Source organism: Schistocerca cancellata, chromosome 1 (genome assembly GCF_023864275.1).
Source record: "Schistocerca cancellata isolate TAMUIC-IGC-003103 chromosome 1, iqSchCanc2.1, whole genome shotgun sequence".
NCBI classification, from domain to species: domain Eukaryota; kingdom Metazoa; phylum Arthropoda; class Insecta; order Orthoptera; family Acrididae; genus Schistocerca; species Schistocerca cancellata.
The window spans coordinates 312,715,726-312,743,488 of record NC_064626.1 but is presented as its reverse complement, the minus strand read 5'-3'; positions in this window follow the sequence as shown (position 1 = coordinate 312,743,488).

Here is a 27,763-nt window from a genome sequence, read left to right as displayed (position 1 = left end):
GAGGCGGCCGGACCTGCCCCGCAAGGGGCCTCCCTACCAATGACGCCAAACGCTAATTTCCATTTCCACCGGTAGTCGTTTATATTTGAGCAAGGTATTCCGCTGTTAATTGTAGGAAGCGTTCTACTTCAAGTTCTTGTGCCGTTTACGCTCCATGTCAGCCCATATTTTGTTATATGTTATCACATGGTGCAAACAGGTTTGCGCTGCGGCGTATTACCCAGCAGGTAAATGACACACAGCCATAGGTCATGAGGACGAGACCAAGCCGTGCTGAAGCGTGTACGGAGAAAGCAGTGATTCACCCGTTAGCATTGGCACCAGCCGCATAACTTTAATCGTCTATATGTACTCTGAAAATGTTTGCGTAACGGTACATCTACGCTGATGACCTCATCCACACTGCTGGCTTTCTGATTACGATTTCAGAAACTCTAACTGCACAGTCCAACATTAGTTAAGGATTTTATGTCATTTATCGTTGGTAGATTGAACTGACCAATCGTGACTGCACCTTGAGCGGGCAGGCACGAAACTCTTGTCTAACTCACTTATGTAGTCCAGAACATGCTTTCAGTGAAGCAATACGCCTGTGCGTAGAATAATGTTCTTCACACAGTCTGTGAATAGCTTTCATGCGGATAGTATGTGAAATTCTGGTATCACTTACTGAAAAGTGAACTACTGTTAAGCCAGTCTTGGAAATGTTTGTGAACACAGTCCATGTGTTCACAAACATACGTGAATGTGGAAGATGTTATGTAACTTAGCACAAAAGTGAATTTCTTGATAAAACTGTCTCTGGAACATTGTTGTGCTGTTTCTATATGTCGACAGTCATGTGATGACTGTTGGGATATATTATTACAGTGTGCAAAAAGTGATAGTTAGATTCCGAGATCTCTTATTCAAATTTTGTTACTAGACTGGCTCTTAAAACTGAACAGTATATCCCGTTTGCTCATTCTGAGATAAATAATAATTAATAAAATTCAGGTTGAATCCCAGTACTTTGAACATTCATTATCATAATGTTACATATTCCACAATACTGCTCCAAAGATTCACTGTTTAATGAATGCACTTTAGAACTCGTGGCCGACGGAGAAGAAATCCGGTTGCGAGAACGTGACAATTATACAAGATGCTAAAGGACGATTTGGCGAAAATGCTGGAGTTTTTCTCACGATTGACTGAACTTAGCTCTCCATATGGGACATTCGCAAAAAAAGGACAACATGCCCTGTTCGCACGGCCGATGCAGTATGTGTCAATTCAGGAACATTACATATCTCATTCTAATTAGTTAATTAGTTAGTTAGGCAAGGGATAAGAAATTTGCAGTCACACTGTATGAATCTTGTTCACAATTGTCTGGCATCGCATTTTTGATGATGTAACTCACATGTTTCACAAATGTTTCAGAAATGTAAGAATCAAGCTGGATATCACTGAAAACAATTACGTTTGTCCAGGAAATCGTCAATGCATTTCTGATCGACTGTCTGAAATGACATGCAGGAAAAGGCTCTAAAACAGCTTCAGATTCACTTTCTGTAGTGACAATACAATAACGTACATCAAACTGTCTATAGGTCTTGCTGACACTGCGTCTCACCAGCTGGTGCTGAAGAAGATATCTTTTTCTGGCAGTACCACAAAGAAATTCTACTTGTACGTAGCTTCCAATTTGTCAAAGAATGTTAGTTTGTTCACCTCGCATCAAAGTCCGATGCTTTTGTTCACTACTTCCCCATTACAATACATCCGTGTTACAGGGGATGGTAACACTGATTCTTCGTCCACTCCGATTTCCATTATAGTGACTCAGTAGCCACTATCGATATGGGCTCTGCTGTGTGGCAGTGGCATAACCATCGTGTCACCTTTGTTGGATAAATTCGAATCCCCTCTAAATATTGGTTTTTCTTTTATCTTCCGACTAGTATATTGTAGCTGTTGCTACCTACGTCCTCAGTTACGTGCTCAATGTATTCCCGTCTCTGTCTTCCTCTACAATTTTTACCCTCTCAGTTCCCTCTAGTACCACGGAATCTATTTCTTGATGTCTTCACACATATTCTATCATCCCATCCGTTATTCTTATGAGTGTTTTCCATATATACCTTTCCACGCTGATTCTGCGGAGAACCTAAACTTTCCTTACCTACCTGTCCACCTAATTTTCAACATTCTTTTGTAGCACCACATCTCAAATGCTTCGATTCTCTTCAGTTCCAGTCATTCTACCTTCTTAGAAATTCCTTTCTCAAATAAAGGTCTATGTTTGAATCTACGAGATTTCTCTTGGCTCGGGATGGCCTTCTTGCTTTTTACGTCCTCCTTCCTCTGTAGATAATGAGATATTTTGCCGCTTATGCAGCAGAATTCCTTGCGTTTATCTTCTTCGTGATCACCAAATCGCATGTTAAGTTTATCTGCTACTTTTATTACAATGCTCTTTCTTCGATTTACACTCAACCCTGTAATTCTTCTTCACTTTCACTGAGAATAGCAATGTAATCAGAGAACATTATGATTGTCATTCTTTCACCTTGAATTTTAATCCCACTCTTCAACATTTATTTTATTTCCGTCATTGCTTCTTCGACGTATAGATTGAACAGTAAGAGTGAAAGAATACATACCTGTCTTAAACCCTTTCTGATTCTAGCACTTGGTTTTTAGTCTTCCAGTCTTATTGTTCTCTCTCGATTCTTGTATTTCTTATGTATCTCCTCTTTTCCCTTACTGATTGCCACTATTTGTCATCGTAATTCCGAACATCTTGCACCTGTTCACATTGTCATACTCTTTTTCAAGATTGCAGACCCCATGAAGTTGTCTTGATTTATCATCAGTCTTGCTTACATTATGAACTGCAATGTCAGACCTGCCTCTCTGCTGCCTCTACCTTTCCTAAAGCCAAACTGATCGTCATTAAAGAGATCCTCAGTTTTCTTTTCTGTTCTTCTGTATATTCTTGGATGCATGAACTGTTAAGCTAACTGTGTGATTTTTCTCGCACCTGTCGGCTCTTGCAATCTTCAGAATTGTGTGGATGTTGTTTCTCCAAAAGTTTGATGATATTCGCCAGTCTCACACATTCTGCACACCATCTTGAATAGTCGTTTTGTTTCTGCTTCCCCCAATGATTTTAGAAATTCCGATGGAGTGCTACCTATCCCTTCTGCCTTATTTAGTCTTAAGTCTTTGAAAGCTCTTTTAAATTATGCTTCTTATACTGTATCCCCTATCTCGTTTCTATCGGCTCCTGTTTCTTTTTCTATCATGTCATAAGGGAAGCCATCCCCTTCTACAGCTCCAGAAAGAATCATGGAGATGTTTAAAACCATCAGACTGTAGCCAGTCTCGCACTTCATTCTAATTATGTACGTTTATTGAATCAGTCATATGATAAGCAGATTTTGCTGTCGAGAATGTAACATACATGTAATGCACATGATGAGCTACAAGTGATGCTCCAGCAGGATGTAACAGAGCTAGCTTTTTCCTCATATTATAATCCATTGTATGTGAAGGAGAAAAGGGACAAGTCAATATGATTAGTGATTGATGTATGGCAGATTGACATAATTGTAAGACCAGAGACTGATCCGCTGGAAAACATGGAGAGGCTACTCCAAAAGTTAAATGGCATTCATCTTTTTCCTCACTGGACCTACAATTTAGCTACTGGAAAATCTATGTGGAGCCATTTTGCTGCAAACATGCAACATTCCTAGCTTTTGGATGTCATATTAGAGAAGTCATTGCTCAATCAAATGACATGATATCTCGATGATCTTTTAGTTGTGGAAAGCTCACCAACAGAGCTTAGTAAGGTGTTACGGGCTTTACGTGGTACCCTTAGCAGAAAAATACAGAAAAGACAAACTTTGACTTGACGCAAGTTAAGTTTATACGACATGTGATCATGGGAGACAGAATCACGAGACCCATCGACGTGGATTTCTTGGGCTCTTGAATTTCTGTAAGTAGTTCATCGACATGGAGACTTTACCAGTGCCATGCCTAAGTGATTATCAGGGAAGAAGTCACTGTGGATACAGCAAAATACTGCAGAGCAATTATTTCAGGCCTTAAAGAGAGCACTGGTGGAAGAACCGATCCTTGCACATACTGATCTATCTAAAGAGTTCTGAATGCTCACAGATAGCACAAGAACTGGATTAGGTGTAGTTTTGTTACAAGATTTCGTAGAGGAAGTTTGTAAGGAAAGCAGCTGCTTAGGGTCCTGTAGAAGTGCAAGGAAAAATACTCATTACAGAACCTGATGCACTTACCATCATGTTGGATTCAAGAAGTCCCACTACTTTTAGTATGGAAGAAAAACTTGAGTCTTTTTGGATCGCAAGGCGCTACTGTGCTTGTTCACCGCCAAGCTAGCTTACAGGTGGTTACTTCGTTGGATACTGCACTTACACGAATTCTGATTCAATGATTTCCCAGCTCCATTTCCGAGGACGAGAAGTGGGTTCTGTCTGTAATGATATAACTGATGTGGAAATTCGGGATTTTCGCTCTATTGTGGAAAACGTCATGCACCGCGGATTATCATTTTACTCGATTTTCAAGAGATTATAAACAGTCTCCTACCACTGCTCTTCCACCGATAACAGTACTTAAGAATCAGATGGCAGAGGACAGGTTTCATGAGTTGGTGCAGTTTCCACCCAGTCAACATCAACACCATAAAGTAATAATCTCCTTGGTCATATAGGAAATACGTGTGGTCGGAGAAAAAGGAACTACCTGCAGAAATGGAAATTTCAAGCAATACCACGTTTGTCACAAGGTGCTTATGAAATAGCATAATCGCTCCAACAATCTAAGAGGCTTGTATGACAAGCTTTTTCTACTACGCTATGGACCCCTTCACATTAGATGCTTTGTACGCACTTAGGTTACTGAAGTAGAGTCTCTAAAGTCACGCGTATCGAATGTTACCCAACATTTGAACAATTGAAGTCCTGTATGGAACACACAATGACGATGAATACGGAGGAAAGATTGAAAGTAGGCTGTTTAGGTTTTTATGTTGGTAACGCCACGTAGCACTCTGTATGAAAATCACTGATTGTGCTGTGTGCAGTCTGTGGCTGGTTAGCATTGTTGGAATATTCGCTATTGTAGTGTTGGGCAGTTGGATGTGAACAGCGCGTAGCGTTGCGCAGTTGGAGGTGAGGCGCCAGCAGTGGTGGATGTGGGAAGAGAGATGGCGGAGTTTTGAGAGCGGATGATCTGGACGTGTGTCCATCAGAAAGAGTAAATTTGTAATACTGGATATCATGAACTAATATATATATATATATATATATATATATATATATATATATATATATATATATATATATATAATGACTTTTGAACATTATTAAGGTAAATACATTATTTGTTCTCTATCAAAATCTTTCATTTGCTGACTATGCCTATCAGTAGTTAGTGCCTTCGGTAGTTATTTAGCTGGCAGTAGTGGCGCTCGCTGTATTGCAATAGTTCGAGTAACGGAGATTTTTGTGATATAAGTGATTCATGAAAGGTGTAGGTTATTGTTAGTCAGGGCCATTCTTTTGTAGGGATTTGTGAAAGTCAGATTGCGTTGCGCTAAAAATATTGTGTGTCAGTTTACTGTTGATCAGAATAAGTAATGAGAGTAATGTCTGAGTACGTTTAGTTTTGCTCAGCTGTTTGAAAATCAAATAGCGTAGAGGTTTATCAGCACAGTAATTCATTAATTTTTCTAAGGGGATGTTTCATATGTCGACCCTTAAGCGAGGATACCTCGCTGGAATCTTCTAATTTTTTCTTGTAGTTTGTGTAATTAGTTTAGCAATTGTTTATTGGTAGCGCGTAATTATAGAGAGAATTTCCTTTGTAGTTGTAGTTTTTCATTGTTGTACAGTAAAATAGTTGTGGTATGCATGTAGATTTGCACCAAGTATTTCGCAGCTGGGCTTGCAATTAACGAGATATTATTTTCATTGCTATGCTAATGTGTTTTCTTGTTTTTGCTCTTAAAATTGTGTTTTCTTGCTATCGTGTGGAATACGTAATAATTATGACGTGTGAAAAACGTAACACTAGGCTCCAAAGTAAATTGAGAAATGATAGTGACGACGATTGTAGCTTACCAGCACCACCGTGTAATTAATTAAGTCATTCAACGTAGTAATTTGGTAATTGTGCATAGGGAAATGGAGCTGACGGCAAGTAATGGTGTAGACAGTAAAACAATTAGTGAACAGGGAAGCATTATCGATCGATCGTTTGGCAACAGCTCGCCTCAGGAATCCGAAATGACAGGATACAATCTTGCAAATACTGTAGATTCAGGTTTTGGGTCCTCACCTTCTCAAATAAGTAAAGACACATTTTCTGCTTATCAAAATGTGAATGTTGTCAGTGAAAAGGCACTGCTGAAAAGCATAGAGGAACAGGTTCTAAACACTACTATTTTATTATTGCAATTAATGCAACAAATGAAACAAAATCAGAGACAAACACGGAACAGTTAGACACAATGGAACAAAATTTTCGGAAGTTAGACACCGCGCTTGAACAAACATGTTCATCTGCTGAGTTACTTAAAATCGAATCGAAATGTCAATAAATTTGTGAGCATTTCCAACCTATTTTTTCACGTCATGAAAATGCATTACAGAATCATGAAGTAGCCGTAAAAGAACTGCAAACTATTGTTTATGAAAATCACGACACCTTGCAAGCTAAAATGGACTCAATTGCATCTACCGATTCGGTTATGCAACTTGCAAAAACTCAAGGAAACTTAAAGGACATAGTAGATACGTTTTCAACACAAATGGACACTCTGAAACTTGGTTCAGAAAAACACACTGAGGAAATCAGTTCATTATCGGAGAAAGTAGCCGAACTTTCGGATCAGTTCACTATCTTATCTACAGAGGTAGACGATGATCTGAATGACACAAGACCGGTAGCCTTCAAAGACACAGAAGAGTATGAACAATTAGAATATTCAAACAAAATCAGAATCCATTCAATACACAGTACAAAAGAGAAATCCGGGAAGTACAAGATCAGTTGACACAGGTAATACAAGAATTACGTATTTAAGAGGACACTCGTGCTCCAATACGGGAAGAGAGACATAGAAATACGGAACAGCCACAAAATAATAACACAAGGCACTTCGGAAATTATGAAAGAAATTGGCAAGGTACATCGAATTTTGAGATGGAACCGCCGAAACGACGTAACAATGACCGACATGCGACTCGCAGACATGATGATTTTGACTATAAGCTATTTATTACTACACATAAATTCAAAACACTTAAGAATTCCAGCAACGACATTCATCCACAAGCGTGGCTTCATCAATTCTCTCATTTTTTTCCTCCCATCTGGTCATTAGAGCACAGATTAGAATTTATGTGTGTCTATTTAGAGAATGAACCAGCTGTAAGAATGCGATCGGTCATTCACGATTGTCACAGTGAGGGAGAATTTTATCATGCCTTCCTCTCAGCATATTGGTCTCAAGCTACACAAGACCGAGTAGAACATAGCATCATAATGATGAAACATTTCGAACAATCTGAATTTTCCAGTCTTGTCAAATATTTTGAAGACATGTTGCACAAGAATCAGTACCTGTCAAACCCATACAGCCCCTCAGAACTCATCCCTATTTGCTGAATCAAATTGCATGAACATTTAAGACATATTATTTTGGCAGGACGTTGCAAAGACGACATTGAAGCATTTTAAGAACTCTTACAAGAATTAGAAATTGACACAGACAGTCGCGGAATGCCAAAACAGGAAAACAATCATTACAGGTCACATCCGTCACAATTCTGTGACGACAGAAACAATAACTGGACATGACAAGGCTATTCTTACAACGCAAATCGTGACCAAAACAGACACCACGTGTATGACAACCATTGTCAGAGTAGTAATAATTACAGGGAATGATCACCTCTCCGCAGTAATGACTATGACAGAGACAATCATAGAAACAGACAATATGAAAACCAAAATAATTATTATCAAGATAGACGGAATAACTTGAGACGCAATGGTCCACCGCACAGTTTCGATTCCAGGAGAAATTCTCCACCACATGACCGACAAAAGAGAAACTATGGAAACTACCGACGTAATGACAAACCTGAATGTCATCAGAACTGGCGGGATTCAAACAGAGCAGAGCTCTCTCGACATGGTGAATTTGTAGAAGTTAGGTCTCCTAATTCTAATAACGATGCGCGCCAACAAAGAGACAGACAATGACTCGCACTACAGGTGGCCACTTGCGCCGGTTGGGCTTGAGAAAAATAACATAAGCTAACCTTGAGAAAAATTTTAGCGTTCCTTACCGACGATTATTGCGTTCAAGTTGAAGCTCTGAGTACTAGGAAGAGTAAAGGTTTACACTACATTTCACATGTAAAACCATATATTGAGAGATAATCTGCTTCTTGACTTAGTCTTTGCCATAAAATTTTTCACTTCAGGTTACTAGTACGCTTTGTCACACTTAGAAACTGTTAACATGCAACAATGTTCTGAAGTTAACTATTCAGTCTAGAACCTAGGGAACATATTTAGACAGTAGTTACGAATGAATTGTTATAGTGAACCGACGACACAGTGTTATTGTGTGTGTACATTCTTGCTTGTTAGTTGCACGATTACCTAATGACTATAAGGCTCACATACTTATAACATATACCGGTACTGCTAACGAGATTTTAATGCAACATTTTGGTTTACTTGAAAATACATTCTGGATTTAAAGTACTTTCCGAGAGATACCAGATGACACAGTGGTTAGTTTATTTGACAGCTACATGATTATATCACGACGCTATTAATGAGTGACACAATTTATATTATTGCTTTAGCGCTGTATCTGTTTTCTATCTGCACAGTTTTTCCGAATTCTTCTGGAAAGGAAAACATGTTTTAGTAGTAACTTTTGTGGTATAGCTACAATGAGGCAGCCTTTTTCGTAGCACAACAATACGTTACAGTATAGTACTTTCTTGATCACGGTAATGTACATAATAACTATGAAACCTATACGCATAGCATTTCACTTTGTTTATTACAAGGTAAGTACATTGACTTCTACAGAACTTTGCTTATGGACAACGATAATTACGACACTTGGCACATTTCTTACCCTTAACTAATGACAGAGATTATCTTACAACAAGACACACAAATTAGCGCTACAGTACACGTGTTTGAGTGATTAATTTTGTACTTAAACATTTATTTTTAAAGATTTTTGAAATACAAAGATACAAAGGTTTTCTGTGATACATTTCATTCCATTGCTGTAATCTGTAACACCTGAGAGTATAATTACATTAATCCTCAGGGGGTACACACCTACATTGTGTACTGAGCAAGCGAGCAATAGGGACCCTAGCTAATATGGTATTTGCTTATACAACTTTGCACATCGGTACCATATTTCTGTAACAGAATTACACAGCTATCTGATCATTTAACTGAGAGAGGCAAATTTATTTTTTTATTATGTCACTGACACATGTTTATGCAACTACACAGTTGGATAACTTAACACTTATGAAATTGTATTTTGTCTGTACTTTGTGAACTCATCATATTTTTTCGGAACCATTGTGATACTATTAGAGCTTTGAATGATGTATTTGGTGTGGGATCATGATTTTTAAAGTACGTTTGAAACTGGGGTGTTATGATGTTATTATTAGGTCGATGATGTGTATTATGCTGTTGAGGTATGTTTATGATCAATAACCTGATGCTATACTAGGAATTTGATTATGCTACATATTTATTATGATGAAATATTGAAGAAGTGTTGATGAATATGTATATGTTTAATAAAGTAAGGAATAATGAGTAGTTGTTAGAGATGCTGATTTGTGAAAAAGGATGTTGGAAACCAAGAATCATACTTCAAGAGTTATGAAATGTGTGTACATGTGTCAATGTATCACAGTGCTGGCGAAAATTTTTTGGCCACTGTTATATTTATCAGATTTTGTTTCTACACATTTGTAAATCAAATTCTCGACCTGTGAATTTTTTTTATATGAGACTGTCACTGTAGCAGAATGCATTGTGAGCGCCCAGCTGCGCCAGTCACCTGGAGAAAAAACCATTAGGTGGAGAAAAAAGAGGCCACTAACCTCGCTATTGACATTCCTTTGTAGAAAGCATCACAAATATGACACGCTCATTACCTGGAAACATATGATTACCCTGTGGAGCTCATACTTTGTGCTACTTGCTGAAATGCTTATGAATTGATGGGAAATATTCTCACATCTGCGCACCTGATTATGACAAGGGTCTTTCTATGAGAGTTGAGAGAATTTCTACTGACTTATGAAATGCCACATGGCTATTGAATGATGTTTTTGTGCTTTGCTTTGTACATAGTTGCTTATTTCATTTGATATCTGGTTTCCAGCTGTGTTGCAGCATTGGTTTTATAGATTAAAATTAAATGCATTTGCTAATGTCAACATTTTCTGTCAACACACCTGTTAAATAATAATTTTATGCTCCACATTCTTCAAAAAAGGAGCACTTGGAAAGTAAAGAACAATAAGAAGGGACTAATAACGGTAACTGCATACAAAATTTTCTTTTCAAGTACTTGGTAAGTTTTTTTGTAGAATAAGTTGTGCTGCACCACTTTAATGACATAGGCTTTAAGATGTGAATAGACATTTCCCTTATCTGCATTGTTGTCTTTAGTTTACTATTTTCTCTGCATGTGGGTTTGTTATGTTTAAATATAAGTTATTGCATTTGCTGTTGCTGTTTGCCAGGCATACTGCTACTGAATTTCACTTTGCATTACTCTGTTAAGCCAGTTTGTTGCTCCACATTGGCTCATATTAGTTGTAATGTTCAATTTGCTCTGCTAATTTAGATTTACTGCTGCTTGCTTTGCCAATTTGCATTTTTTTCATTGCTGTTGTGTTAATTGTTTCGTGCTGCTGCATTGCCTCATCCCTTAGTTTATGCATCTGAGCTCAGTAGATTTAAGTTAGCTTAAGATGGGATAGCCTATATAAGAGAACGAGTTTTGATGAATTGGAAGAAATGCATTGAGAAGCTATAAGAAAACGGTTTGGCCAAAAAAGTAGTGTACAGTGGAGAATAATTATTTTGAAAGAGGATATGAACAAAAAAGTAGGGTTTAGAGACAACAGGTTTAGGTAGGATTTTCTGAGAAATAAATGATGAGGTCAGATAATGGAAAATAAATAATGAGGTAAGAAATATGTGAACATATAAATACAGAAAGCATGCTTGGATAGGATTTTTTTTTGTAAGAACAAATGCTGAAATAAGAGGAAAGATCTATGGAAAGAAGTTTTCGGTTGGACTGCAGTACCAAATGTTACACTGAAAAAAAAACCTGTCCTTTCCTTTCGTGCTATTCCGCTTTGTGTTTGCGTACCCTTGTGTATTTGTGTTCTTCCTGCCTTTATGTGTTTATCTGATAAGAGTTATGTTGTAGAATTTTTCTAATAGTATGTTATTTACTATGTAAAGATGTTTAGATATTATTTATTCTGTTCAGTTTTAATGCTCATGTGTGAAATTAATGTTTCGAGAACTATTCTCATTATTTTATTTATTTACTTATGTCATAATTTCTGTAACACTGATGTACATGTTTAATTCTATTCTTTTGTAAAGCCTGTATTACTACAAATGTTATCTCTATTATTATGTTTTTAATTATGTTTTCTGTAGCTTTGTTATTGTATTCTCATGTTATAAAATTGTAATTGACATCAGTTCAACAAATTAAGTAACTTGTAAGCATTCATTTCAGTGCACACATTTCTGTTGGTCATAGTATATACACAATATGTGAGAAGTTGGGACTGTTAGTGCTTGCATGTGTGTTAGTAATTCTGCAAGGGACTGGTTAACAGCATTGCTGGTTCTAAGGACAATTCCAAACACTTTGTGAGTGCACAAGTGGTGGTTTATGGATTTGCCATATTGTCCGCAAGACTCATCGATGGTGATTGTGCATGTGCACAGTCGCAACAGATGGCTGCTAGCCGTCTCTACAAGGACTGCAGTGGGTCTGCACCTCTGGTGGCCCACCAGTACCATACTCTCTACCAGGACTAGAGTGGGTCTGCTCTGTGATGACCTACCTACCTACCAATATTCTTCAAAAATTCGAATGACTCTGTTATGAGTTTGCTCTGTTGTGGTCCATTACCTGCCTGCATGTCAAGAGTCAGCATTGTCTTTCCGTTGGAAGACAACACTACTTCTTCAAGACTGCATGGAAATCCACAACTTCTGTGTGCATTTTCTTTTACTGCTCAGACTTTGAGGAAAAAAAAAAGAAAAATGTAATTACTATTGTGATGAATGATCAGGACTGTCTTTATGAGAACAGTTTTTGCTTTTGATCAACATTGCATCAATAAGTGTGTGCATTTGATATCTTTGTTATTGTAATTATGAAAATTTTTTACAAATCTGTATTGGCCACTGCCCAAAACAATTTGTAAAATTTTTTGTGGGGGCATGGGGGCTATGTAAGTAGGTTGTTTATGTTTTCATGTTGGTAACGACACATAGCGCTCTGTATGAAAATCACTGACTGTGCTGTGTGCACTCTGTAGCTGGTTAGCATTGTTGGAATTTTCGTTATTGTAGTGTTGGGCAGTTGGATGTGAACAGTGCGTAACATTGCGCAGAAGGAGGTGAACTGCCAGAAGTGGTTGATGTGGAGAGAGAGAGATGGCGGAATTTTAAGAGCGGACGATCTGGACGTATATATATATATATATATATATATATATATATATATATATATATATAATGACTTTTGAACATTATTAAGGTAAATACATTGTTTGTTCTCTATCAAAATCTATATATATATATATATATATATATATATATATATATATATATATATATATATATATATCAGTTCATGATATCCAGTATTACAAATTTACTCTTTCTGGAGGACACACATCCAGATCATCCGCTCTTAAAATTGACTTTTGAACATTATTAAGGTAAATACATTGTTTGTTCTCTATCAAAATCTATATATATATATATATATATATATATATATATATAATGACTTTTGAACATTATTAAGATAAATACATTGTTTGTTCTCTATCAAAATCTTTCATTTGCTGACTATGCCTATCAGTAGTTAGTGCTTTCAGTAGTTAGAATCTTTTATTTAGCTGGCAGTAGTGGCGCCCGCTGTATTGCAGTAGTTCGAGTAACGAAGATTTTTGTGATGTAAGTGATTCTTGAAAGGTATAGGTTATTGTTAGTCAGTGCAATTCTTTTGTAGGGATTTTTGAAAGTCAGTTTGTGTTGCGCTAAATATATTGTGTGTCAGTTTACTGTCGATCTGAACAAGTAGAGTAATGTCTGAGTACGTTCAGTTTTGCTCAGCTGTTTGAAAATAAAATAACATAGAGGTTTATCGGCACAGTAATTCATTAATTTTTCTAAGGGGATGGTTCAAGATGAGGCATTGTTTAAGGCATATAAGATGTGGTCCTAAGATCTTTGTTAGTATGTGACAATGATGCGGTCTTTCCTGAGGCAGTGAATAGGAGGTGAATATAAATAAGTGTTTAGACATAACATCTACCGTTGATAGTAGCTGTCATACAAAGCAGTCTTCACTGGCACGATCACTGTCGGTATTATATTTTGTCATCTGGTGTGTGGAAGTTTTTAATCCTTTTAGAGTTTTTGTCGATTTTTGGCCCATGTCTAGTGATGTGCAGATTTCATTTTGCTGATTAGGTTCTATTTTGTCTTGTACTCTCACGGAGCTGGTGATAGGATAAAGAGGAGGAGAGAAACCTGGCGTATTGTCATGATGTCCGCGTCACAAAATTTTCATATGTAATGTGTCGCTTCTTCTTGATGACCGTGGAGCGTAGATGTACGGTTTGACAGTACTCATGTAATGCTGTGGTGTTCTGTTTCTGTTTGTTGACAGTAGATACAAGAGATCCACCATGTAAGGTAAAATAGAAAGGAGAAATGCAGGATATCAGAAGGAGAACCATATTTTGAGCAGTGGCAGCAGATTTTCCATCTTTGAGTACTTAAGAAGGATACAAAGTAGTAAGCATAACGAGTAGACAACCAAGCAAAAGGTACACTGAGAAACGGCAGCGTAGCTTACAGTGAATAAATAGATAAATAAATAAAGAAAAGGAATCGAAATTTTTCGTTTAATCTTAAGTTCGGTCCAGATTTGAAGTTTCGATAGAGTAACACTGATTTAATAATAAGGTAAAGGATAACCATTAACGTTTTGGAGATTTGTGTGTGTTGTAAGCCTGTTACAGATTGAGCTGAGAAGTAGAGGTGCTGGTCCAGGCTGAAGAGGGTCGTTGACTTAAAAGAGGGAAATTTAGTTTCGTTTATTTGGCATGGATAGGAGCATATGGTCAGTATCATCGTTTGTGACTAATCATGAAATTGTTGCGTTGGTAATGTGTATTGTTAAAGGTAGGTACATGAGGTAGAAGATGTAACATAATCAGCTAGAATAACATATTATCTCTTAACTAAATACCATTGTAAATCTTATTGTTTTTAACCCATACAGGAACAATACAGGCTAAGTGCCCTTGCTTTATACAAGTTACATTTAACACACTATTTGCCTAGAACGCAGAGTCCCCTCAGGACGATTAACGTCTGTATCACTCTAACTGGGACGTATTGACTGAGAAAGGGTTCATGCTTTCCACTCAGAGAAGAGTAGCAGGCTGAGATGCAGCGTATGACACGAGTTTGCTGTTGCACTAATTTGTAGTGGATACCTTTGGTGGCTAATACCTCTTGCGGACCAGCAACGCGCGCAGATGTAAATGCTAGTGTAGATGATTTGTATTCGCTCAGGCCGCAAGAGTTGTTGACAAGGATTACAGAAGTTCGGTCGTAAGCCCACAGTGTTACCTGGAACGGATGCAGATGAGGCGTGTGCTGGAAGGCAGCTTGGTGCGTGCGACTACTCGAGTCACTATACCCAGCATGCTGCGGCTTGTGCCACCACACCTGGCGCTATCAGGCGCCAGTGCAGGGGACTGCATTGACCTTCACTTGGCCTCTATATAAACCTCCACTCTCGGCTGGCAGACAGGACACCTACCCGGCGCTCACAGTCGCTACCGTGTGTGCCAGAAGTCGTGCGCCAGATGCGCAGCTGCACAAGGTCTCCGCGTTGTCTGCTCAAATGCGACATCTCCACAGATCTTACAATCGACTATCAATTATAACTATGTCATGCGTCGAAACCTTCCAAAAAGTCTTGGTATTATTCGACTTCGTGGAACCGCTGGTGGAACCGCTGTTAAAGTCTTTTTACCAGAGAGGCTTGTGGTGCGAATGTGATCTGCGAGGTGGCGGCATGAGACGGACAGCGACGGGAGTCTTGAGTTTGCAGCGGCACGAGGAAGTCGGCGAGCAGGGTCCTGTGCTGGGACTAGCCCAAGTATTTGCCGGAAAACGACTTGGCCACATCTGGGCTGATAACGTGGTCTAGTTGTAGTTGAGAGCCGTTGCTTGGAAAGATGTAATTTAGAAAGGAGCTCTTCTTTTGCTTGCAAGAGCGCTTCGGTTGCAAAATACCGCTGTTGCCCAAACGACATCGGCAGTTGACGGCTGGATGTTTGTAGAGCCATCACTGTACTTTTACAGTGGCCTGGTTCCATTTACGACGACTACTGGATAACTCCACTTGAAGTTGAGTAACTTTATTATTGACACTTGCCCATCTGAGTGTTGCTCAACTTCCAAAATTGTAAGTGAGTGTGTCCTTGTGGAGCGCCATTAGTTCCACAGTTTCGTGACAGGTCATTTGCTTGTTTTAACTGTTCATGTTACAGAGTTGTCATTGAGTTTGCCGTGTTGGGGGGGGGGAGGGGGAATTATTCTCTAAGCTCGTGTGGAGCCAGTGGTAACTGGTTTATGTTTCAGGACTTATCACGCCAATTTAATGATGTGTGTAATATACTGCCAGGAAGTGTGTGCAAGACTGACGTGTGAAATAAAATAAGACTGCAAGATTACAGCTCTGTAAATCCACTGAGGTAGTAGTGGATAAATTATAACGCTAGTGGATAAATTATAACGCCGCAGATTTGTTCTTGAGTTAAGTAATAACCTTTTGTAACTGAACAGTTCACGTCCCTTAATTTGGCGTTTATCTGAAGGAGTGTTGCACCTGAACTTGTTTTGAAGTCGTTTAGTACTCTCTACAGTAAATGACCAAATTTTAAGAAGTGTTCTTGTACCCCATGGACAGAGGATCACATAATGTGATTCCTGTTTCAGTCGCCCTAAAAACATTAACTTGAGGTCCTGTCATCGCAAAAAGTAGTAGCAAACAGAATTTTGCATTGATATGTGGTTTACTGCTATTTGATACAGTCAGCGAATAAGTCACTCCCTGTGGAGTAATATGCAACTCGTTTATGAACCTGGGCAGTGCGAGATGGTATCCATTTGCCTCGTGCCCAATGAGGTCGATGGTACAGCCTCCTCCCTGGACAGCAGCGGGCAAGGGCAACAATGGACCGTCACTGCCGGCCGTGGTGGCCGTGCTGTTCTAGGCGCTACAGTCCGGAACCGCGGGACTGCTACTGTCGCAGGTTCGAATCCTGCCTCGGGCATGGATGCGTGTGGTGTCCTTAGGTTAGTTATGTTTAAGTAGTTAGAAGTTCTAGGGGACTGATGACCTAAGATGTTAAGTCCCATAGCGCTCAGAGCCATTTGGACCGTCACTACGCCAGCCAGATCGAGTTCAAAGTTATGGCGTGGACCTCAAGGGGCTTCGGATGCAGTCGCCTTCCATAGGAAGTAGCCCCATCTCTTTCCGCCGAACGAACTGTCCTAAATCCACATCTTATCTTCTGTCAGCGCCATGTGTCAGTGCTGTGTGATGACATATGACGCCATATTACATGTACTACGGCATATGCATTGTTCCCTCTTACGTGGTATGTGTTAATGGAGAATTCAATTATTTGTATGTAATCGTATTTTTCTCTGTGTAAATCGTGTAAAATTTTGTCTTAATGTTATGTTCTTTTTGATTTTACAAACAATATATTGATTAATTTCGTTACTCAATGTAAATTTTTTATGTCATTACATAGGATTTTGCTAGAATTACTTTTTTGGACAAACTTTTCTTCATAACATTTGCCTTTTGGTATCTTGATATCGTTTCTCCTAAAATAGTTTATTGAACATTTACAATCATTTGAGAGGTGTCCCTGTGGCTCATTAAGTAATCATTTTGGTCACCTTGTTAAACATACGTTATAATTATTTTTACTGGTGTGTCTCATTCAATTCCACACATGTTCTGTAATTTAAATTAGCATAGGTTAAAACTATGAGAACTTTCATTTAATTGCTGTGATGTGCTATAATTTCAAATGTGACTGTGTAAATATATACACTCCTGGAAATGGAAAACAGAACACATTGACACCGGTGTGTCCGACCCACCATACTTGCTCCGGACACTGCGAGAGGGCTGTACAAGCAATGATCACACGCACGGCACAGCGGACACACCAGGAACCGCGGTGTTGGACGTCGAATGGCGCTAGCTGCGCAGCATTTGTGCACCGCCGCCGTCAGTGTCAGCCAGTTTGCCGTGGCATACGGAGCTCCATCGCAGTCTTTAACACTGGTAGCATGCCGCGACAGCGTGGACGTTACGGCCGCGGTGGTCTAGCGGTTCTGGCGCTGCAGTCCGGAACCGCGGGACTGCTACGGTCGCAGGTTCGAATCCTGCCTCGGGCATGGGTGTGTGTGTTATCCTTAGGTTAGTTAGGTTTAAGTAGTTCTAAGTTCTAGGGGACTTATGACCTATGATGTTGAGTCCCATAGTGCTCAGAGCCATTCACACAGCGTGGACGTGAACCGTATGTGCAGTTGACGGACTTTGAGCGAGGGCGTATAGTGGGCATGCGGGAGGCCGGGTCGACGTACCGCCGAATTGCTCAACACGTGGGGCGTGAGGTCTCCACAGTACATCGATGTTGTCGCCAGTGGTCGGCGGAAGGTGCACGTGCCGGTCGACCTGGGACCGGACCGCAGCGCCGCATGGATGCACGCCAAGACCGTAGGATCCTACGCAGTGCCGTAGGGGACCACACCGCCACTTCCCAGCAAATTAGGGACACTGTTGCTCCTGGGGTATCGGCGAGGACCATTCGCAACCGTCTCCATGAAGCTGGGCTACGGTCCCGCACACCGTTAGGCCGTCTTCCGCTCACGCCCCAACAACGTGCAGCCCACCTCCACTGGTGTCGCGACAGGCGTGAATGGAGGGACGAATGGAGACGTGTCGTCTTCAGCGATGAGAGTCGCTTCTGCCTTGGTGCCAATGATGGTCGTATGCGTGTTTGGCGCCGTGCAGGTGAGCGCCACAATCAGGACTGCATACGACCGAGGCACACAGGGCCAACACCCGGCGTCATGGTGTGGGGAGCGATCTCCTACACTGGCCGTACACCACTGGTGATCATCGAGGGGACACTGAATAGTGCACGGTACATCCAAACCGTCATCGAACCCATCGTTCTACCATTCCTAGACCGGCAAGGGAACTTGCTGTTCCAACAGGACAATGCACATCCGCATGTATCCCGTGCCACCCAACGTGCTCTAGAAGGTGTAAGTCAACTACCCTGGCCAGCAAGATCTCCGGATCTGTCCCCCATTGAGCATGTTTGGGACTGGATGAAGCGTCGTCTCACGCGGTCTGCACGTCCAGCACGAACGCTGGTCCAACTGAGGCGCCAGGTGGAAATGGCATGGCAAGCCGTTCCACAGGACTACATCCAGCATCTCTACGATCGTCTCCATGGGAGAATAGCAGCCTGCATTGCTGCGGAAGGTTGAGTTTCTTAGTGAGAGGGAGTGATGAACGCAACGATGTAACTGTTTATTTCACGCTGTTAAAATTCACAAAACTGTTATGTAAAATTTACACAACCGTCAGTTTCACTAATTTTACGTTCTCGAGAAAGCCGATAACGAAATACGGCCAGTCGATGAAGACCAAGAAAAGGTCCGATGTGGGAAATAATTCGTGTAGTCGTAAATCTTTTACAGTGGTACGAGGGAATGCCATGAACAACATAATAGAAGCTCTTACTACGTGGGTGCTGAGTGTGGGAATGGGAGTACATTTGAAGGTCAATTTTGTACTCATTCTTGAATAACTCGGAAACTACTGCCTCTGGCGATAATATACACCAGTACTAAATTTACTACAAAAAGGTCTGGTTCATTTTTTCTGTAGGCCTGACTATTAACGCCTAGAAAACGAGAGAATACTAAAATCTCGTGTGTGGTTTTTGAAGGCCAGATACAACATTGTGTGCTGCATAAAGCAACATCGGTAGGGGCAACTGAATCATCCTCTTGGAAGTATTGAGTGCTGTTGCTGACGAGGTAACGCTATCTAACTGCGTGCCTTACGATCTGGCCGACCAATAGGGAGGCTTGGAGGCGGTCAAGTGGGGGTGGAACCGCGGCCAGCAGCTGGGAGCTGCTGACACGCTGTCGCTGTTTTGCTGGCAACTTCCGAACCGTTCAGACGCCCTCCTCTCGTGCTCTCTTGGGCGGCTGCCCATTCAGTTCCGGCGGCTTCTCTAGGCCTGCCTGTTTACGGCATTAAACTCTCATGCATATAAAAAATGTGTAATTCTTCACGGGTGCCTACAGCTTTCCCCTCGTGGCCAATCCTGACGCATTAACAATGCTGTTGTAGGTAAACCATCACTTAATTTGCATGAGCGTGTGTCTCGGTCTTCAATGCTGTCAAAATGTGTTGTCTCACTGGAACGTTTGTCCCCGACGCCATGGGACTGTTGTTGAACTAGATCCTATGGCAATGTGCTTATTTTGCTGCCTAGTTTTTGATTTTATGCAAAATGAAATTTGCAAATGAAATTTGCATTAACTGTTGAATGTTAGAGGATGATGGCTCGACCCACATGACTAAGGCATTACAGCAACAAATAAACTTCTCTGGTAACGAACGATAGGGTGGTGGAAGCACAAAAATTTTCTTAAGCTCACCGTGCTGAGAACAGTATAAATAGTATAACGTCGGCACAAATTTTTATCCGGGTCGGAAGCTGATGAAATGCGTCAGGCAATAGCCAGCCTGGCGCTTGTTTCTAATTAAGCACCGTCATTGAATCAGTAGCATGATAGGCAGGTTTTGTTCTCTGGAATGTAGCGTGTAAGGTGAGGTGACAAAACCCTTGGGATATACCTCCTAATCTCGTGCCCGACTTCATTCTTCCCAGCGCAGTGCTACATCAGTAGGGGAAGCTAAATCACCCTGAAGTTGAACCATCACTTAGTGACTTAGCAAGGAAGTCCCATGCAGAAACAGTGAGCCATACTGCCTCTATCGCCGACCATAATAGCGGATGTGTTGCCTGCGCAGGATATTGTGCACGAACTGACTTCTCGATTATGTCCCAGAAATGTCCAATAAAATTCATGTCAGGCGATCTGGGTCGCCAAATCACTCACATGAATTGCCCAGAACGTTCTTTAAATCAATAGCCAACATTTGTGGACCAGTGACGTGGCGCATCGTCATCCATAAAAATTGCATCGTTGTTTGCCAATGGTCTCCAAGTAGCTGAACACAACCATTTCCAGTCAATAATCGGTTCAGTTTGACCAGAGGAACAAGTCCACACTACAAAAGACAGCTCACATCATTATTGAGCTACCACCAGCTTGCACAAAGTCTTGTTGACTACCTGAATCCCTAGCTTCGTGCGGTCTACGCCACACTTGAACACTGCCATCAGCTTTTACCAACTGAAATTGGGTTGCGTTACTGTCCAGACCACGGTTTTACAGTCGTCTAGCGTCCAACATATATGGTCACGAGCCCAGGAGAGGCGCTGCAGACGATGTCGTGCTTTCAGCAAAGGCACTCCCGTCGGTCGTCTGTTGCCCTAGACTAGGGTGACCAAACGTCCCGGAAAACCGGGATTGTCCCGCTTTTCATCCCTGTGTTCCGGTGTCCCTAAAATTTGTTTCAGGACGCTCAAAAGCCCCGGAATTCAGTTTTTAAATACATTTCGTGAAACTTTCTCAAATTTTTGGGATTTCGCTATATTAAAGGAAATACAACACAAGAAATTAACATATTTTAGCTTATTTGTCTAAACCCTCCTTTGTCCCATACTAGTAATCACAGTATCAGTATTGATACACTCAGGCAATAATTCACTTTGAGCGGCACTTTGGCCAACAAGTAGTATTATTGTAACAGAGCTATGAAACCGTCCGATTGTCGCGCCACTTACTCACACACTCATTGTCAGAACAGTGTAGTAGTTGATGTTTTGTCAGACAAACTGCAATAGTTTTTTCTCATATTAGTGGTATTATTGCTGCAGTAAGGTGAAACTCAGTGCCGAATCGTGCCTGCAAGTTCAGTGACTGTTATTCCAAGGAATGGAATATCATTAAGAAAGGTCGTTTTGATTACGAAGCAGTGTGTTCCGTATGTAACTGTTTTATTAGTATAAGTCATGGTGGACGTTGCGACATAGTTGATCACATCGGGTCAAAGAAAAACATTAACAGATACAGTGCACCGAGCTGCAGTAAAACCCTAGAAAATTATTTTGTGAAACATCAGTCAAGTGAAGAGACGAAAGTTCGAGTAGCCGAGCTTACACTAGGCTACCATACGGTAAAACATCACCAAACTTATAGATCTAGTGATTGTACTAATAAGATTAAAAGCATTATGTTTGATGAGTCTTCCATTGCAAAAAAATTTAGTTCAGCAAAAACTAAAGCGTCAGGCTTAGTGAAAGGAGTTACTGCTCCCCAGAGTGTAAAGGAAAGCCTTGAATACATCAAAAAGTCTTCTTTCTACGGGATATCCACTGATTCCAGCAATCATAAGGCCACTAAAATATTTCCGTTTGTTGTTCAGTTTTTCGATCTTAATCAGGGAATTCAGACCAAACTTTTGAAGGTGAGTTCCCTACCTAATGTAACATCTAACGAAATTTCAAGATTTCGTATGAATACTATCGAAATGTTTGATCTTGAGAAAAATAAATGTGTGGCCTTTTGTGGTGACAACACCAACACAAACTTTGGTGGCTTAAAAAGACAAGGCAAATACAACGTATTTATCAAATTAAAGGCAACATTGCATGAAAACATTGAAGGCATAGGGTGCCCTGCACATGTTTTACACAATAGCGTGCAGACATTCTGCTGGCAGTTTAGGCTGTGATGTTGAAACTATCGTCATGAAGGTATACTCACACTTTTACATATATACTGTTAGAACAGAGAGGCTTAAGGAGTTCTGTGATTATGTTTGAACCGTTAAAAGATTTTTTCCTAAATGAAGACAAAACCCCCAAAATATTGGTTCAGTTTTTCAGTAACCCTTTAAGTGAAGCGTACTAATGGTTCACTCACAGTCAGCTTAGCACTTTGCAGCATGGGATAAATGAAATTGAGGGAAGCACGAGAAGTGTAAAAGAGGTATGTGATGCTTTGAAAAATACTCTGGAAACTGTTACTAAGAGGAGAGAACAGCAGTTCATTTCTTTTAATGTTAAATCTGTCCTTAAAAAAGCAGAAGTATCAGAAGCAGCGGAAAGGAGTTTTAGAGAAGAAGTTAACAAGTTTTATGACACTTGTGTGGAATATCACAGCAAGTGGAAGCCTAATATTTACGCTCATCGCCAGTGTTTGACTGGATATTACTGAAGAGAGTGCCAAAATGGGAAAGTGTTGTAGAGACAGTTTCTTATTTGAAGAGTAAAGGGATTGAAATCGATGATTCCATTCTCTTTGATCAGTTCGGCATACTGACAAATTTTTTTGAAGAAAGTCTTCACAAGTGGAATGATGAAAAAAAAACACCATTGGAATGTCATGAGAAGTGGGTGAGTTTTTTTTAAAAGCTGTGACTGTCTTCAGCATTACTCTGCCTTGGTAATAATTACAAGGTATTTATTTGCAATCCCAGCCTATAATGCCAATGTGGAAAGAATATTTTCGTTCCTGAATATGCAGTGGACTGATGAAAGAAACAGAATGGAGGTGGACTCTCTTGAAGCAATGCTGCAGATCCTGTACAACTACAAAATGGATTGTGCCGAGTTTTATCACTGTGTCTGAAAGAACAAAGACATGATCAAGAAGGATGGAGGCAGTGAAAAATTCCCTTTTCTCCAAGGAAGTCAGTTCCATCTATAAGTGCTCAGTAATATTGAAGCTCATGTTAATATTAATTGATTAAAAGTTGAATGGCTGCAAAATTTTGTAAAATCATAATAAATTTCTTTATTACTGTATAAGGTTAATTAAATGTCATTAATTATACAGATAATCTAGATTATATCAATCTTTTGTATCCTCTTATTAGCTGTAATAATCGGGTTAAAAAAATGTGTCAACAAAACATTAATATTTAAATTTAAGAAACCTGGGTACATGTGGAATGAGGTGTCCATTGGCACCCGGGTGAATGTGTCCCGGCTTTCACCGACAATAATTTGGTCACCCTACCCTAGACCAGATCTTCCCAAACTGTGGGCCGCGATCTGTTAGTGGGTCGCGAGATCTATTCAGAGGTGTCGCCAGACGATATTTCAAATAACTAAGTAAAATATCTTACCGGCTGGAAATATTAAATCTTATTTCAAGAGGACAATTCTATAATCTGAACAGTTACGTACAGAATCATTCTAAGGAAGAAACTATTGTGGCTTCATAATGTGCTCTGGGCGAAAGGAGAACAGCGCAGGCGCAGGACTCATCGGTAAATGCGTTAATGCAAGACAGCTTTCCCTTCACTCGTGACAACGTGACTCATGACTGTGAGAGCGTGTTTTATTTGTTTGTTGGTATAGTGTGTGCATACGTGTTTATTGTGGCGGCTTGTATCATTTTATTTTACTCAGGACGCGTGGATGAAAATAGGATCTTGCTGTGAAAGACAGACTTATGTAATTAAGACTAACCTTCCACATCCTGTGCCAGCGCTCCATGTAATACACCTAAAGGTGTCTGTGTTAGTGAAGTTAGTGAACTGAACTCCATCCAGAAGAAGGCAAACTTTTGCTTTCGTATATACAATGATGATTATTTGAAATATGCGATTGTGTTTTCTGGCACAGATCAAGAGCCGCTTCTTCAGCGTATTGTGTGCTTTGAAGTACTTGGTAACGAGAGTATGAAACCCTCAAAACCGAAAAAGATACTTATCAAAGAAGTATCCACAATACGTACGTAAGTCAATCGATTTTTTTTTTTCCAAAGTAGAAAACGAAAATTTTTAAGTCAAAATCACTGATGACAAAATCGACTTCTGGTGAACATAATAAGCAAGCTACAATCGCTTCATGTCGACTGTCATTACTGATAGCCAAAAAGGGGGCAGCTAATACCGTAGGAGAGGATATTATTTTACCAGCAGCCAAAATAGTATCTGATTCTTACGTAGCGAAAAGCACACAAGACTTATTGACGAAATACCCCTATAAAACACAACGGTGAAGAGGAGGATCGATGAAATGTCAGAGTTTGTAAAACAGTCTATGGTAACAGTTCCCCAGAAAAGTGACTACATTTCACTTCAGCTTGATGGAAGTACAGATGTGTCCGGCGAAGCTGTTCTTTTAGCTTTTGTTAGGTTTGAATTTGATGGGAGTATAGAAGAAGAAATGGTCTTTTGTAAACGTTTGCCAACGACAACAACAGGGGAAGAAATTTTTAAGTGTATTGATGGCTTTATGGTAGAAAGTAAAATTGAGTGGACAAAATGTGTTGCACTGATTGTGCCCGTGCCATGACTGGCGTTTACTCAGGTTCTACTGCCAAAGTTAGGGGCAGTTGCCATTTCTGTTCAATGGACTCACTGTAGCCTGCACCGAGAGGCCCTTGTATGTAAAGGTTTGTCTGAAAGCCTAAATAAAATCATTAATGACACAGTGAAAATTGTGATTTTCATTAAATCTACATCTAAAAATTCACGATTGTTTGCCAGACTGTGCGAAGAGACAGGCAAAACACTTCTCTTGCACTGTGAAGTACGCTGGTTGTCAAGGAGGAAAGTGCTATCAACGTTATTTGAGCTTCGAGATGAGCTGAGAATCTTCCTGTTGGAGCACGAAACTGATGCGAAATTTGTGAGAAGTTTCTTCGTCATGTTAAACGAAAACTGGCTAATACGTCTTTCATATTTGGGGGACATATTCAGTGCTCTTAATAGCCTCAATTTATCGCTGCAAGGCAAGGATGTCCACATGTTTTATGTTCAAGATAAAATAGAAGCCACAATTAAAAAACTTGAATGATAGTCCAGTAAAGTGAAAGAGAGCTGTTTTGGTGCATTCCCACTCCTCAATGATTTCTTCGAAACATATGGATCAAAGTTAACGAGGAAACAGCAGCTGCCACGAAGGAACATCTTGAAGCACGGACCTCAGGTACTTAATCTGAAATAATTATACTAGTAATCGGAATTACGTTTCTCAAAATTATTACTCAGCAAAGCATTTTTTTTTTTTTTTTTTTTTTTGCCGGCCGGTGGGGCCGTGCGGTTCTAGGTGCTTCAGTGTGGAATCGCGTGACCGCTACGGTCGCAGGTTCGAATTCTGCTTCGGGCATGGATGTGTGTGATGTCCTTAGGTTAGTTAAGTTTAAGTAGTTTTAAGTTCTAGAGGACTGATGACCACAGATGTTAAGTCCCATAGTGCTCAGAGCCATTTGAACCATTTTTGAACCAAAGCATTTTTTCAAATAATACTAAGTTCAGTTTCATATAATATATAATTTTTATATTACTATTAAGTGCTGCGTAGTGACTGTAGTGGTAGACTATACATACGTATATACTGAGCCGCGAAAATGTTTCCACAAAAATAGTGGGTTGCATTACAAAAAGCTCGGAAACCACTGCCCTAGACTATTAACGCCACATTTCGTCACAATGTCCTGACGCATACGTTCGTTCAATGTCCCATACTGATTTCTGCGGCTATTTTACGCGGTGTTACTTGTCTGTTAGCGCTAACAACCATAATCAAACACCGCTAATCTCGGTCGTTAACTGATCGCAGTCGGCCCTTCGGTCTGTGGTGTGAGGTAATGCCTGAAGTTAGGTGTTCTAGGTATTCTTAGCACATTGTTGACCCTGTGGATTTCGGAATATTGAACTCCCTAACGATGTCAGAAACGGAATGTCCCACGCGTCTAGCTCAAACAACAATTCCGCATTCAAAGTACGTTAATTCCCATCATGCAGCCATAATCACTCTGAAAAACCTGTTCACATGAATCATCTGAGTATAAATGACAGCCCAGCCAACGAACTTTTGTACCCTGTGCACGCGATATTACCAGCATCTGTATATGTGCATGTCGTTGTCCTATGACTTATGTCACCTCAGTGTACATAATGTAGAGCTTAATTATCAATGTGCTTGTGTGCTCAGATCACCTATTCCTAATTATAATACATCTTCTGTACTGTATCTCTGTGTAGGTAGAAGGCAGGACAGCAGAGCGGTGGTCAAGGGGGTATCTTTAGAAGGGCTGAAGGCCTGATCAGCGTCTAAGCAACCAGTCGCCCGCAAGCCATTTTATAAGTAAGGGCTATGGGTCGTTTCTCCATTGTCCTTTAGGTGGGCTCGCAGTTTCTTTGTTTGAGGGCTTTAACGTTTCCTCGCCTACACTGGCGTGGTCCGACAGCCGCTCTCGCAGTTTCGCGAGGACGAGATTTTTCTTCTATAGAGCGTCTTCACGTTGTTATTGACCACCCACCCAGGGCGCGGAGTCGTTCAGTGTGCAGGCAGTAAAAGGGTACGACTCTGATTCTTCGATTTCTTGGGAAGATAAGATCGCGCAAAACGCCACCATTAGGACCAGGTCTGTAGTTTGTCGATACCTCTCTGGGGCCGCTATCAAAACAAAGGCCACGTGAGTATATGTGTGAAAGTATGGATGAGTTACGATTTGTCGGCGTTCGCAAACTGTGAGAACGCTGGATTACTATTCATTGGCATCGGCAACTTCCTGAAAATATATCGGACTATTTTTCATGATGAGTGCGCAAATTTTGAGGTAAAGTTTCCTATTGGAAGACCTTGAGAAGTTCGTTTAGTTTTCCTTGCAAGTAGTTTTTGGCAGCATCGTGAAACCAGAAGTGAAGAGCGCAAGATTTTAGAGGCAACTGGGACGGAGTCTCCTTTAGAGAGCATTGGAGTCTTGTTGGAGAGATATGTGCAATTCTTGTTTACGCAGCATCGTGGCAAGCAAGTAACACTCGTGAAGGAATAGGCGCCTATTGACCCCGTTGTATTAATCGGTCAGTCTCTGTGTTAGACCTCTTGGCCATGGCTTTGTTGTAGGATTTTCTCGCACGTTTATCCAGCTCACTATCAAATCGATGCAATCATCACAATTAGTAAAATTTCGCTTGTAAATTCTATTGGATTCTAACTGAAGCTTTGTTACCACAATAATTTCAGTTGTTTTATGAGTCATAAGTTAACGTGATTATTTCATGAACTCATGTAAGGCATTTATTTCTTCCCAGAGAGAGAGAGAGAGAGAGAGAAAGAGGGGGGGGGGGAATTACATTACTTATTTTTGTCCTGTGATAATT